General features: G+C 43.3%; 1 protein-coding gene across 2 annotated transcripts in view; it reads left to right on the forward strand.

The window, feature by feature from the left end:
• Positions 1 to 4,218: 4,218 nt before the first annotated feature.
• GALNT9 (polypeptide N-acetylgalactosaminyltransferase 9) overlaps positions 4,219 to 15,885 on the forward strand; it is a 233,761-nt gene continuing 222,094 nt past the window's right edge. Inside the window, exon 1 of one of the 2 annotated variants that reach the window (XM_040577107.1) lies at positions 4,219 to 4,328. The gene's annotated coding sequence lies outside the window, so the exon portion shown is untranslated. The remainder of the gene's footprint in view (positions 4,329 to 15,885) is intronic. The other variant, XM_040577108.1, reaches the window with a different exon arrangement.

The raw sequence follows: 15,885 nt of genomic DNA on the forward strand, positions 1-15,885 counted from the left end.
TGTATTTCCATCTGTGGGGCTGTGTGCGCAGACCTGAGTGCAGAGCGAGCCGGGAAGCACTGTGCTCTGCTCCCAGTTCGAACTGGTCTGGTGTTTCTTGGCACTGATGTTCTCCAGCTCTGCCCGTGTTCATTTAGTTTCTCAGGTTAAATGGTAGCTGTTAATTACTTTGCACATATGCTGGGTTTTCATTACAAGGGGCAGACTGCCTGGCTCAGCGCGGCTCTGCACTGCTGATGGGGACAGCTCGTTTCCTCCAGCAGCGTGTCAGAAGGACGCTTTTGCAGTGGATCTGTGCGGTCACGGTGCCCTGTTGGATGTCACCGGGTCTTGCAGGACCACAGGCTGCTCCAGCCTGTCTCCTCGACGCAGCAAGCACTCACTGAAGCTCTTTCCAGAAACAGAAACATAACGCAACTGTTCTTCTGCACACCAGAAAAAGATCAGCCCTTCTAACAAAAGCTTTTCACGGGCCAGCAGGCAGGGAAAATGTTTGCTTCTCCTCAGGCAGAAAGCCATCAGTCCTGTGCTGGGGTTAATTAGTGAAATTCTCATTAAGTCACTGCACAGTGGTGCCGCTCTGCACCAGGTGAGGAGCTGCTCCATGTGGAGCTGGTTGACGTGGCAGAAAGTCGGGGTGGCTGTACACTGCGAGCAGAGCCCAGAGTAAAACCATGCACTCCTGGTACCAGTCTCATCTGGGTATCTTCTCCAGTACTTTATTTTTAAAAAGAATCTGTCTAAATATGCAAATCTTACCATGCATGTGTTATATTATCTGTACCTACCTTTGTGGTGTGTGATGAGGGGTTGCTGAAGCCTGCAAGAGCCAGCAGCAGGTGGGTAAGCCCCATACTGGCTGCTGTAGTGGGATCCCCTGGGGAGGAGGAGTATGGGCATCATGCTGTATTTCAGTCCTAAGGGAGTGGGTTAGGAAATAGGGTTATTCCCCCTTCCACCTAGCAAACACAGCGTTTGTAGGAAAATCTATCAAACATACCCAAAATGTAGTCTTTAAATTTTTGAAACATTTAAAGCTCTTTTCAACTCTGGTCATAAATATATATGTTCTTAATATAGTATCTTAACATTTCAACTTCTCTATCACTTTAGTCTCCCAGTTACCCCATACCCACACAGATATGTTATTTCACTTTAATGTCTGAAAATGTTTCTAGATTAAATGAATGAATCATCCTCTGAGTCTACACAGACATGAGTTTAGTGTTTTAGCTTTCCTGCATGAAATCTTTTTATTTATAACTCTCTCCATTTTTCTGTCTTGATTCTCAGTGGTATCTACATTTAAGTACGGTAAGCTTAGAGCAAAAAGTTTATGGGGCAATATCATGATCTGTGCTGCTTTGTTACAGAGATGTATGGATCAGCAATATTAATTAAGAAGGGAACATCATAATATTGTTAAAACACCAAAGTGTTTGCCCTATTTCTCTTCCTCCTTCCTCTAGCTAAGCCAATGCAGTTGTAAACTTGATACTCATTCAGGGAAAACACTTGGCACATTACAGGTTTGAGTTTATTAGATAAACAGAGTCAAATGTATTTTGGTCCTTTATTGTCCTAATAATACTGGAGAAATCTTGGTGTATTCAAAGCAGAAGTGCCTAATAGTGGACAGGCGTGGGGGGAGCTAATAACTTTTCTGCTGTTAGTAGAAAACATTCCTCATCACATGCAGTTCAATGGCAAAGTGCTATTCTTATTAGGCACTTACCTACCACGACTTCTGATTTTAATGTCTAGCTAGGTTGAGCTGGGAGGCAATATGCTACACACTATGGATTAAAAACCCTCTTACATGGCTAGAGTGTCGATGAACACATCAGCGTTTTGTGAATAAACTGTATGCTGTCTCTTCCTGGGGTCAGGTGCACAAGGGATGAGATTCTCCCAGCTCGATAAGCTGATGGTTGTCACGATAGCCCCAGACTTGTGCAGGCTAATGCCAGCTGGCTGTACAGAGCAGGGCTGGCTAATCTGCATGCAGAAGAGCCCCTTCCTTGTCATTAAAGTGGGGAAGCCTCTGGGATGAAATGCAGAAGCTGTTTTAATGCTCTGGAGCAGTGCTGCGTGGTACTCGGCTGCAAGAAAATCAGTGCGTTGGAAAGATGGACTGTCAGAGGGGAACAAAAGCCTGATCGTGTGGAGTGATGGACGAACTGTGATGGTTTGTCACCACATCTCTGGAGATTGTTCTGGTTTTTCTTCTCCAGAAAATGAGCATTTCAGCTTCATTTGCAATCTTTTGCAATTTCTGACAAAGGGCGTCACTCAGTGTTTTATTGTCACGCTGTAAGGCCACTGGTGGCTTTTAACCTGCTGCAGACTGACATTGCCATTTTTTTGCCTTTCTGTGGTGGATCACAATAAATTATTTGACCCTCTGAGCACAGTGAGGGTCCAGCGAGTGTGTAAGTGTTCCTGAGTAATTTAAGAGAACCTGCCAAAGTAAGGAAGAAAAAGTAGTAAGATGTACACAGCTGTTGTAGAAATTTTAGAGTGCTCACCATCATCACAGCTCTGGAAAAAATAGTTTCAGTCTATCTAGGGCTATGGGACTACCAGCTTAGGGCTGCAAGGGTGAAAGACATGACTGGCTCAAGAGATACGATGGAAAGTGCTTTGGGAATGGATTCAGCAGCTGAAGAGCCCTCGGATGCAGTGAAGCTAAAGGTGTAGAGAGGCATGTCAGTGACCCTGTAAAGAATTGCCTTTTCCAAGTCATCTGTGAAATCATCAAAATGACAGTTCCCACCTCACAGTCAGCTGGTGCTTAAGAACTATGGAAAGCTTTAGATGCAGATTCCTTTTTTTGGTTAGTTCAGGTAGGAGGAGGGCTGAGTGAGGCTCACGGTGCCTTTAACTTTCAAACACCAGTCTGCATGTGGCATGTAAAAGGAGATCAAAGTCCAGGCCTTCAGAGGAGCATTTCAGTAGAGCAGTGCTCCATTGTAGCCTACAATATCATCTCATTTTTTGTGTTAATGAATGGTTCTCTTTGCCAACCATCATGTGTTTGCTTAATATATATATATACATAGTTCAGCTGTTGAGCCTCAGAGCCGCATCTGTTCTCAGTACAGTGTTGCCTTAGGAGGGGAAGATCTTAGCATTTCAGAGGATGGGAGGAAATGAGGCTTGCAGATGTAAACGTGAAGCATCGTAGTGGACACGCGTGGCAACCATATCTGCAGCTAAAGGACATCGCTGGTCACCGTACCTTAGGATTCACTCACACTAGTCTAGGTTTTGCTGCCCTCATTTCACAATGCAACTGCACGTCCATTTTTTTTTCCTTCCCTGGCAATTACCTGAAACAATTTCCCTCATACCTCTATTTTTTAATAGCAAATTGGAGTTTTACTAGGAGGAGATGCATTTCCTTTTTGTGCTGTTCTGTGACGAGCGTGGTGGGAGTGTTTGTCTCCCCCAGCTGCCTTCCTTGTGGCCAGCTGCAGAACGATTGGTGAGACACCATCTGGCTTTCCCTAATTTTCACCAGCTGTAGGTATAATCAGCAGGATGATCGCAAAGTCCCTCTTTCTTCCCTACAAAGACTCTGGAAAACAGACACAGCGATGCATGGATGTGTAATGGGAGATTGAAAACAAGCCGTGGTTTTCAGAACTGTATAAGAGCTGCATTAAATTATTCTTGTACCCGTTTAAAAGCACTTGGGTTAATGTGCACCCAGTGAGCGCACTGCTGATGTTCAGCTGCTGCAGCCTGTCTGGAGCTGGCATTTCTCAGCGCCATTGTGTCGGGGAAATGGAGACATGCACAAGTACTTTGAGGTTTCGTGTCTGCCTCCTAGTACTCATAAGGCACAAAGAGCTTCCTTTCTATTTTTTTTCACGTTCAGATGCATTTAGATTATAATATTTTAGGTAAGGGAAAGTTTTCTTAAGCATATGGCTACTGAGAACAGTGTTACCCCATGTAAAAGCCAGCAAGGGTTAACATAAGGGTTAACTTTTGCTTATCTCGAGGCCCATTGAGTCAGTAACAGCAGCAGGATTAAGCCCTGCCTGTGCTCCTTGGCAATTGTGCTCTCTCCACCATGCCTGCCTCATTAGGGCTGATGCTTCAGATGTGCCGAGCACCTGTAACTTGTATTGCCTTCAGCTGCTAAATCATTCAGTAGAGCAGATCTTCCAGAACAGCCCATAGGTAGTGGGCGGAAGGTTTCTTTGACTGCTTTTTACTTTGGAGTTGACCTGGATTTTAGGGGATGTGAGCGTGATGTGCTTTTTTGACACCAATCCCTGATGGCGTGAGCTCCTACTCCTGCTATTTCATAAAATCAGGTAGGACACCAGGTTCCTAGTGGCCTGAAGCCCTGCTGGATGGGGAATGAAGGGTTGTCTGGGACTGGTGAAATACTGCGGGACTGAAGTGCTAAAATTGTTTAAAGCCACATATGCTGTAAGCTTCTGTAGTGTAGGTTTTTGGAACATCCTACTTGCTTGCGTTTAAATTATTTAAGCAGTGTAAAGTACAAATAGCTAACAGGGCACCTTAATAATAGATTGTAGGGATAAGGACTGTGGCAAACCTGCCTAGAGATGTAGAGGAGTATCAGTATGGAAAGAGGATTATTTAAAGGTGTGTAGCGTTTATGGTCAACTCTGCATTTCACAGTTTGGTTTATTTTGTAGTTAAAGCAGCCAGTTATTTTCTTCAGTCAAGTCCAGCAAAAATAGTTGTTTTAGTAAAAATAAAATTGCATGTTTCCTTCCTGTGTGACTGAAATTAATATGGTCCAGAGAGCAATTTGTGAATGTTCCAGATGGGATAGATGTTTCCCTGTTACTTAGTTGTTTTAATAGGGCTTCTGGGAGATGCGGGAGGCCCTGCACTATCCCATGACCACCTCTCAGAGGCCGGAGTTTCAAATGCTTAAGGGACGGAAATGGTAACTGGGAAGCTAAATGTCTATTTAGAATATGTGGGAGGGAAAGGTCTTAATTTAAAGTATCAGCAGTGGTCTGGTGACAATAATACGTGGCTGGTATCTGCGCCCGTGCCGATTGGTGCTTTACTGTGAGTGTTTCAGGCTCCTGAAATGTCGGGGGGCCAGGCTTGCCTTTGACCTCTTGCAGGGCCATATGAAACATCCAGTTTGTCCTTGAAACACCACCAACATAGCGAAAGAAACACGCGTGTCCCTGAAGAAACGATAGTTGAGCAAACCTGGAGAATGCAGCTGTGGGTAGGGTGCGTTTAAGTTTCAGCACTGGGAGGACTGCAGATATCTCAGTCATCAAAGTTGGCAGGTGACTCTTCTGCTAAGCCTGAGCTGCTCGCAGGTTAGATCTATGGCAAGATCTATAGCAAGCAACAGTTAAGGAATTGATTGCTGTCATGTGAAGAAACATCACGTTTTGAGAATAAAATATAATGTGGGGGGAGGGCATGTGTTTGATTTTTGATAAGACCAATGTTAGTGCTCAGTTCTACTCATATCTAGCCTATTAATCCTGCTGCAAGTTCAAAGTAAAACTAACAAAAAAGCCAAATGCAAAACCAAAAGAATCCCTCCGTTGTGTGCAGCAGAAATAACTGCATAAAGGCTGTTCAGTGGAATTTGAATTTCTGATTAATTAGACTGCAGTGTTAATTAGTGCCAGTAGTCCTGAGACAAATCCAATAATTAGTGAGGTGCATATCTAGTGGGGAAGCCCAGCAGAACACCTGTCTGAGAGTGGCTCCTGGATGTAAATGAAGGACTTGGTGTGTTGTGGCAGCGCTGGTTCTCTTTTCTGGTGGTGTGCCTTGTCCTGCCACCCTTTGTGTGTGTGTGTTTCAGTCCAGTCCGTGTGTGTAAGCAACTTCTCTGAACTCACAAAGTATGACTTTCAACTAGGCTGACAGTGCTAGGTATTAGTCTAGCAAAGGTGGAAATGGTGATTATTGTTGGAACATGTATTTCCTCTCCTTCCTGAGGCTCTCATCTGCTGGGGAACTCCCTGTGGGGTTTTCTGCATTCATGGCAATATTGGTAAATGAAGACTTGTCTCTTAATTAAACACCTTTGTGTTTTGGCCCCTTTTCCCCCTTTTGAGGAGGGGTTTAGCTTTTGGTCTGATAAGTTATAGAACTGAACTTAAAGACTTTAGGCTTATGGGAAGTTTGGTGTGAAGCGGTAGCCAAGGTGTGTGGCATTAGAGGAAAATGTGTGAACGCAGCTCTGAGCACTATTGAGTTGCCCTAGGAGCAGAGAAATACTGTCTTTATTCCTACCGAAGACTGTGCGTTAAGAACGAAAACCTCTGTGTCCTGAACAGATGCACTGTCTGCTCGGAGATCATTGTCTTTTTCTGAAAAACAGACACATTCAGGATTAAGATTTCCCTTGCCCTTAATTAGAGATGTCACTGGTTGAATACCAATGCGGTGCTGGAATGCCGAGATGCCCTTTGGAGCAAGCTTCATCCACATTGAATGCCACAGGTTCCTCTGTGCAGTGATCTCGCCAGCAATGCAAAGCGTTGGCAATTTAAGTTTAGGCAGTAGGAAAGGTGAAGGAAAAAGTAGGAGCTTCAGGGCAATTTATGCTGTCTGAATTTGACACTTGGTATTGACATAGCTCTCACCTACTTAGGGTCAAGAGGAGTGATGCTGCAAACCAGAGTTTAAAAGTGCTGGAGAAAAGGGGATTGTTGCTAGGGAAATGGGCTCATTTAGTAGTTTGTTTCTCCACCTATCCACATTGAGTTGCACACAGCCGTACTGAACTTGGTACAAATAGGGAGGCAAAACACATCCCTTGGCCATGAGCCAAGCAGACTCAGCAGGATCTTGGAGGAAAAATAACGCGCCAATCAACTTAGCAAATAAAAGTGAAGATTTGTGTCTTTCCTCCTCTGAGAGCTGATGGTTTTTAAAAAGTCTTGTGACCAGAAACCTTAAAATCTTCCCATGCAGGTTGATGGGCTCAGGAGCGTTCCACAGCACTGCTCTGGTTCCTGGGATTTTCAAGAAAATTCAATCTAGCTTTATAGTGTTTTGTACAAGCAAATAAAAATACCGTGTAGGACACAAGTTAAAGTACTGTGAAAAGCAACCGTGGTATAAGCTACTATTTCATCCTGTCAGTGCCTTTTGGGCATGGAGATTTATCTTAGAAACTACACGTGAGAGGATGTTGTTAGGTGGGGCAAATATCTCTTGCTACACCCACAGCTGTCAGTGTAAGAAAGAAAGAAAAAAATGTTTTGGGGCATACAAGCCTACGGCTGGTGCTGAAATATAGGCCAGTTCTGTAGTCCTGGGCCCTCAAGTGAAGGGGAATTGGGCACCGAATGCCTAGCATGGCTATGTTTTAGACTGGCTAACAGAGGTAAAAATGTTAAAGGTTGGCAGTCCTGGGTACCCGCAGAGCTACAATCTCTTACCAGAATAGTATCATGGCCAGGCCTTTTTTTCTTTCTTAGCTTAAGCTATGTAGTACTGGTCGATATCGTTATTAAAAGGAAGAAGGCCATGAGTGTGACTTATCCAGAGCCTAATCAGCACCTTCCTTGCTGCAGCTTCATCTGGTTTAAAGCATTTCCACGTTTTGAAGCTGCACCAATGAAAATGGCTTGAGTACCCCTAAACTGCCCAGGGGTTCAGGCGCAGCTGAAAGTCAGGCCTGCTCTGCCTGTGTGGCACGGAGGAGCTCTTCTTAAGCAAGCTGAAGGAAGGGTGGCAAAACAAAGGTCAGCTTGTCCAGGAGCCAGGCCTGGGAGATGCAGTGCTGGGCTTGGGGCTTGAATGCCAAGCCTGGCTTGGTGCTCTGCCACCACAGCACCAGCTTTGGTGCTGGATGATGCTGTGTAGACATATTATTGGGCCAAGGCTTTACCTTTATACATCTTCAACATGAAGTTACCTTATCTCTGTATACATACTCAAAACTCTGCCTTTCTATATAGACAAAATGCTGAGTTGTCCAGAGCAGGACGTACACTGAGACTTCTCCTGGGACTCTGCTTTCAGCTGGGTTAAGTTGTGTAGCTCACTGCAGCTGTTGGCTGAATGCACCCACAGCTATCAGTGTAAGGAAGCAAGCCACTGTAATCACAAAATCTATAGCTTTATGGAAACTAGAGTCAGAGTGCAAGTGAACCTGTGGACCCGCAGTCTATCATAATAGCCTCTTCAGGTCGATAAATGCTGTGAACAGTAAGCCAAAGCTTCCCTTTCTAACCTATCTCCATTTTAAGAAAGGGCAAATGCTAAGGTTAAATGTAAACAATGCCCTGCTGATGGGCACGATGAAACTTCCCACATGCAAGGGCTTGTGGTTAAAGTGATTGAGAGCTGTTAAGTCATGTCAACAGTGCTGCCCCAGAGCCATCTAAATAGATGGCATCTGAATCTGAGATTTTTCTGAAGGTTTCTCGGTTTGCTGGAGGCCTCCTGCCTTTTGGGTGTTACCTGAGCTCTGGAGGAAGAGCAGAAAAATCGTCAACTCTTCTTGGAAAAGGCACCAAGGTTTTTCTTGGTGCCCCTGCCCAACCTCGAGGGGAAAAAAAAAAAAAGGAAAAAAAAGTTTCTTCATTTCTGTACACATCAAGGTGGGGGACCTCCTGCAGGAAAAAGTCCCCAATACTTGGAATCCTCTTGCGCTAGGAGGAAACTTGTAACAAATTCTCTAGCAGAGGCATGGGAATGGGCATTCTCCTTTGATGCCCTTTCCAAGTAGGGTTTCTACAGAGCTGAAATATGACAGGCAAGGAAATGTGACATAAGCAATGAAAAAGAAGGCCAGTTAGGAGACACTCAGCATATGTTTCCCTTTGTAGCATGCAATGATTTAAGTGCACGAACCTGAGTTGTCTATTCCTGATGAATTTCTTCGAGATTGCTGGATTTGGAGAGTGCAGAATTAATGCTTCCTTATGGGAAATGTTCCAGCTTAATTTAGACTTGTGTAATTCAGTGCATTAGAAGTGGCCCAAAGTGATACTTCTTGCTTTGTTAGTTTTGCTTATTTCCTAAATAAAAGGGCAGTTGCCGTGCAAAGTACCTTTGAGAGCCATCAATGTTTGAAATATCAGTAAATAAATTTGGAGTGTTCATTGCCTGTCTGGAATCACACTGTAAAGTGTTCAGAAAGGGGGCTGTCAGTTTGTTTTCAGACTGTATACAGAGCATGAGGTGCTGATCTGTGACTTGTTTCAAGTAGATAACTAAAGAAAAGACACCTTTACTTGACGTTAAAATGAATTCTCCCAAACCACTTTGTTCTTGATGCCTCTTTCCAAATCTTACGTGATGTCACGAGCAAGTTCAGATGCTTACCTGAGTGAAAGGAAGACAAATGGGAGGAACTGAAATTTCCATAGGTGAGTTCGAAGCAGCTTCCATAGGAGACCAGGCAGTGAAGGTCCTCAGAAACACGGTCGATATAATTTGCCCACTCTTGGGGAGGTGGGGGGAAACAAGTTATGAACACATGGTGATTGCTGTAGGCATTTGGCAGGCTGGATTTGCTCCTGGGACAGCCTGTGCTGGGACATGGTTTTGAAGACCTCTCTCCAACTCCTGATAGCTCGCGTTAGCTTTTATTTTCCCCTTGTGCGGACTTCTAGGAACTGGTGCCTGAAAGGTCTGGCTAGTGACAAATACTTGTAATAAAAGATCACTTGAATACCTGTGGTTTCTGTCTAGGTTCTTTTAAGGTGAACCTCCGGGCTGCTAGGTGCTTTGGTGATGAAACAAGCTATTAGCTTTTTACTCGCAATTTGATTAGGTATAGAGGGCTGGATTTGCTCGACCGGAGGATGCTGGAAGTGATCCAGTGTTGTCAAAGTCCTGGACTCGTGCTCATTGCCCTCAGGAAGTAATTTGGAGGGGTTTTACTGGAACTTTTCTACCAGGGAAAAGCCCTCCATTGGGAAAAGAGGAGCTTAATTGAAGACGACTGAGCATTGATAGCTAGGGTTCAGTATGCTCCTCGAGGGGGGTGTGCTCTGTCCCCAGGGACACCCAGCAGAGCTGAGACAGACAACGCAGTATCTACAGGAATGGCTGTGGGATGAGCTTTTACCAAGCTCTCTGTGCCTGTGTGCCTGGCCTTAGGCTATCTGGGTTCTGCTGCTGAGATGCAGCCTTTGGGTACCTGGGCAAGGCAAGAGCTTTTGCTAGAAGAGGTGATTTTTTTCCAATTCACTATTTGTGCTCACAAGCTTCTTTCAGGTTTCAGTCTAATGGTCTTTATTGAGACAGAGGCATGCATTTCTTCTTTTATTTTAGGAAAACTGCTTGTCACTTCATTAGACTGCTTACAGCTGAGTGATGGGGAATTCAATTTTCTTCCTTTCTTTGCTAGCATTGAAGAATCCTTCCTCATCTCTCGTGGCACCCCATCACACGGGAATGATGTTTGTGCTACAGAGATGCTGTAACACAACTCCTCAGCTCAGTACTAATAAGCCTTCTCTTATTTTGGTTAGGTGTCACCCACGGTCTTTCCTCCTGAGCTATAAAATCTTTGATTTATCTGTTGCTTGAACAGCTTAGTGACTTAATACTATTTTTTTTCCTTTTTAAATAATCCTGGAAGGGTCAAGAACATGGACAGCACTGGAGGTGATGAAGGCATTTCACTGTGTGATAGTGAGGTCTTTGTCACTCCTAACGTGACTGCTGAGTAGGGTCCCGTTTCTCAGCTGGTAAGATACTTGAATGGAGCATCAGTGGACTAATGCACTTGAGTAAGCAGGGTAGCACTCACCCTAGAAGTAGAGATTACTCTCCTCTTTCTGAGGAGGAAGAAAGGTTTTAATCATACAAGTTTTATGAAGAAGTCAGCACCTGATGATGTAGCAAGAATACCAACAACTAAATTTGCACGAGGGGGAAGGTTGTCTATGCTAGTGCCAGAGCACTTTGGAAGAACAAGGACATCACTAAATTCTTTGCTATTTGATTCACATATGGCTTCCTAAGGAGTGACAGTATTGAATCCACATCCACAGGAAGGAGGGGGAGCAGTATAAATAAGCCTGCATCAGATCTATGAGAACCGTGTAGTCAGAAGAGGGTGAATTTTTTAGTCTGGCTGCTCAGGTGACAAGAAGCCGGTTGTCTATGATGTTGTACTGTCACTGTCAAGTGTGAAAGCCTACTGAATGGAAACAGGCAAAACACCAACCAGCAGTACTTAGTCATTTATCTTCATAAAGTTTAGCTGTCCTTGCATTAGTGGCATGTGGCTGAGGATGATTACTGACAGCAGAATGAGTCTAAACAACACCTCAGCTGTCTGTGTCAGAAAACAAACAAACCCAACGTGTAATCCAAACAGTTCTGAAACAGGAGGAAGCTGCCAATATTTCAGAAGCTTATTTTTTTCTAATTATTGCTGTTTCAAGAACTTAGTTCTAGAGGTTTCTATAAAACAATATATATTTTTTTAATTTACATTCAAAATGCAAAAAAAAAAAAAGCTCAGTTCTTCAGTGCTGCATATTTTTTTTATAATTGGACTTTCTTTTTCAAAACAATGATAAGGTTGCAAGAGAGATTTGCCTGGAGAAGATTTAAAGCACATCCAGTTGTCAGTATTGTTAAGCAGGGAGTAGTCTTTTACTAGTGCACAGCTTATTTTGGTAGCTTAGAGTCTCTCTTTCTGTATGTATGCATATGCACACACACAGGCATGTAGAAAAGAACTCCAAACAAGAAAGGAGATACAGGGAGTTCGAGGTGAAGCCATTTTCATTTTCTAGACTTTGAGGAATTTGGGTTCCCTTTTTTTTTTTTTGTGGGAGAAGCGAGTTGTGAGGCATTGGGATATTTCTTTCTAAACAATTCCCCTTTGTATTTGGCATCATTCCAAAAAAAAAAAAAAAAAAAAAACCTTAGAAATTTGCTCTGTATCCATGGGTTTTAGAGGAACATCAGGCTCCATGATCTGAAGCTTCGGTTTCAATGTTTCCCAGATTAAACAAATTGTCCTTGGTGCCTCCCAGCCAGGTTGACTCCCTCCCTATCCTTATTTAGCCCAGTGCTGGAACAGAAAAGTTCCAGTTCATTTTTATTTTTTTTCTTACCCCCTCCAGTGATCCATCATTCCCCTTATCTATGAAATGAATAACTTCCATCAGAGACCAGTCTCAGAAACTGAAAAAAGAAGGGAGTATAGCAGTCCATTGGAAAACTTATGTTCCACAACTTTATATCACTGCAATTATAGGGTATAGCAATTTTCTGCCGCTGTTCTCTAGCTGACCTATACCTATAATAGAAAACTTTCTCCTATATTTCTCATAGTCAAAAGTTGCCTTATCTTCAAGGACCAAGAAAATCGGTTCATTACTCAATGAAAGACAAGGAAGTGTCAACCCATGCTATAGGATGTTGTGTTTTCTGTTTTTTTTAAGTGGCCCTTACTGAACACAAATCTGTAAGGGGAAAAAAAAAAAAGCACATCAGCTCTTCCCATTCCTATTCTGTTTTCTAATTAATCTTGTCTATTCAAGCTTTATCTGTTTAGCTCACGTGGCATTTGCTTTTATAGCTTAAAAATGGGTAGAGGGGAGGTGTGAATAGCCTCCTTTGCTAATGTATTTTGATTACTTTTTCCCCACTGTTTGGAATGCTTTTAGAAGCATCAAGGCACTTAATTTTTCATCTGACACCGGTTTACCACCACTCCGGGTTATTCAGCTTGGTAAACATTTTGTCTGAAGGATTACATTTACTTTGAGGCACAAGGTGGCTGAGCTGAAAGTTCAAGCCTCTGTGATTGCATTTGATGAAGACATAATTAAGATAGGCTAGTGTTTGTGTGTGTGTTTAATAACTTCTGAGTCACCATCCGAGAAGGGAACGGTTCCTATTCCCAATCACTGCAAGACAATCATACATCAGGCAAATGCTCGGAGAAAACAAATGCCCTATGATAGGGGTTACGTGGGAGTGTCCTTTAGCTTAGCCAGATAGCTGCCAGAGGAATATGTTTAATTTCAGCTCTGTTTATTGAAAATTAGCACCTCACTCTGCTGCCTATCTTCCTACATGGCTAAGACTCTTTTTATACTTGCTAGTTACTTAAGTCTGTCTGAATTTTCTTTTTTGGTACTAATGCAGCTGAATAATATTTGAATGTAATTTATTTAGAAGTACTTTAACATTGAGGAGATGAGAAGTAGCTGTCCATGGCCCCAGTCTTTTCTGTTGCGAGATTTCTTTTGGACTGGCACATTTTTCTTCTAGAAAAAGGTTTTATCAGAATTCAACTTTGCAGTAGGTGTCAGTTTGATGAAACTAGATTTTGAAAGAAAAAGGGAATTGAAATATTTGAAAAAGATCAGCTTTTAGAACAAAGTCATGAAACAGACCTCTTATTGACATCAATTATTTTTATGATTTGTCAATTAAAATGAAGTGTGTTTAAAAATGCCTGTGAAATGAAGTTTTTAGAGAAATTATTATGGTTTGGAACAGAAACTGCTGCTCATGAGTGTTTCCCATGGAAGAGAAACTCCAACTGTAGCTGGCATTGGTGATACTGAAGTACATCCTGAGGTACGTACTGAATAGTATGTACCTCATCAGTCAGTCTCCTGTGTCCTCATAGATGAGTGCCTATAACATCTCGGAGCTGAATAGGTCCATGTAAGCGCTATTATTGTTTATTGCTAATTGGCGTCATTGGTTTGTAGGTCTCTCAGGAACCTGATTAAAGTAGAAAATAATAATATTCAGGCCTTGGTGTTCCTATTTGTCTTTCAATGGGTTTTATTTCATTACCTTTGAGACTATTTAAGGAATGATTTCTAGTCTTCCCTTGGTAATTCTGTAATCCATTAATGCTGAAATATCTTGAGAAGTCCAGGTCTTGAGCTATATTTCACCCTGTAAGTGTTTCTTGGAGCCATTTAAAAAACCCTTGGAAGGTGTAACAACAAATGTCAGCCACTGTAAGTATGCATGAGCTTAAATTATATATACCCCCATTCCATGTCAGACAAATCCCTCTTTGTATGCAGTACTGCTCTCGCAGGTTCTCTATTTCCCCTACGTGCAAACTTCCCTGGGTAAAACTGTCGGGGCCAAGAACATTACAAAGCTGAAACACCTCGGTGCCTGAGCAGTACTGGCCTGTCACTGCTCTTCAATGCTTAATGTGGTGTTTAGAGGTGAGGTTGAAGATGGGCAGCACGCCTGCAGTTGGCTCTGCTCTAAATAGCTTGGATCTCATGGGCTGTTGGGACAGCCCAGTCTCCAGGTGCTGAATATGTGCTGTGGCTCCAGGTGGACTCCTGGGGTCCGGTTTGCCCAGTGGCCAGCCTGTGCCAGCCAGGGTAAAGCCCTGACACGGGTCTGCACCCTGTGGCTGTGCCATCCTGCAGCGCTGCAGCCGTTCCCTTAGGAGCTGTGAAGCTTTGTCCCCGTGCTGCTGGGAGGGAGCCAGCCTAAGAAAATTACTTCTGCACTTGAATCTGAAAGCGGTGCTGTTTCTGATCTGGTGGGAACGGCACTCGCACTGTTTTTTGCCCGGTTTTGGAGTAATTACATCTTCAGACTGTTTAAAGCTCCCTTCAGGTGTTGATTGCATCACTGCTCCCGTGTCACCCAAATTGTGTAGCTGTACAGACAGCCCTTAGTTGACTTGAAAAGGATGCACACGAAGCTGGTTTGGGAGTGATATACGTTAAATAATGCCGTACTCCAGTTGTGTCTGCACTAAGGCATCTGGAGCTGGCAGATATGTGTCTGTGGTGGTAAGACCTCTGCTGGAAGGCTTATATCTGTCACACCCAGAGAGAACATCTCAGCAAGTGGATGCAGATTCCCGTTGCTCTGGGTTTAGTCAGGGAAGTAGCAAGCAGCACAGCAGGGAGGTAAGGGCACGCAGGGAGCCCTTTGCTGCTCAGCAGGGAGCCTGGCTGAATGTGTTCAGCAGAGATGTCTCTGCGTGATTTAAGGAGATTTGACTAATCCCCACTTTTTACAAAACAGGTTAGATAATGGTTTGTAGGCATTTCCATTTAATGGACTCATTTTTCTCTTCTCTCTTATGGACAAGGCTCCTGAGCTGGATGACTTCTGTAAGAATTTCTTTGTCCTCTTGGTTGTGCATGAGCAGATATGAGGTGTCATCAGCAGTGTTGTCCACCTGGATTTCAGTCCTCAAGAGGTACAGAAAACAGAGAGCAGCCTAAGTAGTTTCCCTGGGCAAGGCAGCAGCACTTCTGAACCCTATCTTTTCTTCCAGACTGGAGTTGGAAGCAGAAATTTTCATGTACAAATAGAGATGCAGACAGTGGTGTGTCTCCGGGACCTTGGATCGCCACCGCTTTTCTAACAGCTCTGTCATTTAACTTGAACTCTAAACTTTCTGTTCAATATTCTCTCAGTTCCTATTGAGAGCAGCCACTGCTCATCTTTCTACGCATTCTTTCTAAGAAGGAAAGTGTATGGACTGCTTCAGGCATGAACAAGAAAATCGAAGTTGTCCGAATTATCATCAACCCTTCCTTTGCTTTTTCGTAACAAGCCTTCTTTCCTCCCATGCCAGCAGCTTACACACTTTTGAAATTCACGCAATGGGACTTTGAACACTGGTTAACTCAATGCTTACCTTAAAATTGTTACACTATATCCACAGGCACATGATGGATTTAGGATATTTCTCAGCTGAAAAAAAAATCTATGGGCATAGAAGATTTTGAGTGAGAGGAAGTCCACTGATAGTAGGAAAGATGATGATGATGCTTGGCTTATTCAAATGAGTATCCTGTTTATATCTTGTGTGCATTACTATTTGTATGCCTCTATCAGATGTGTGTTTGTGCTAGTTTCATAGGTGGGACACTGAAAATCCCAATATCACTGCTAAAGAGGTATCATTCTCCTTTCCTT

The sequence above is a fragment of the Cygnus olor genome, chromosome 17 (assembly GCF_009769625.2).
Source record: "Cygnus olor isolate bCygOlo1 chromosome 17, bCygOlo1.pri.v2, whole genome shotgun sequence".
Classification (NCBI taxonomy): domain Eukaryota; kingdom Metazoa; phylum Chordata; class Aves; order Anseriformes; family Anatidae; genus Cygnus; species Cygnus olor.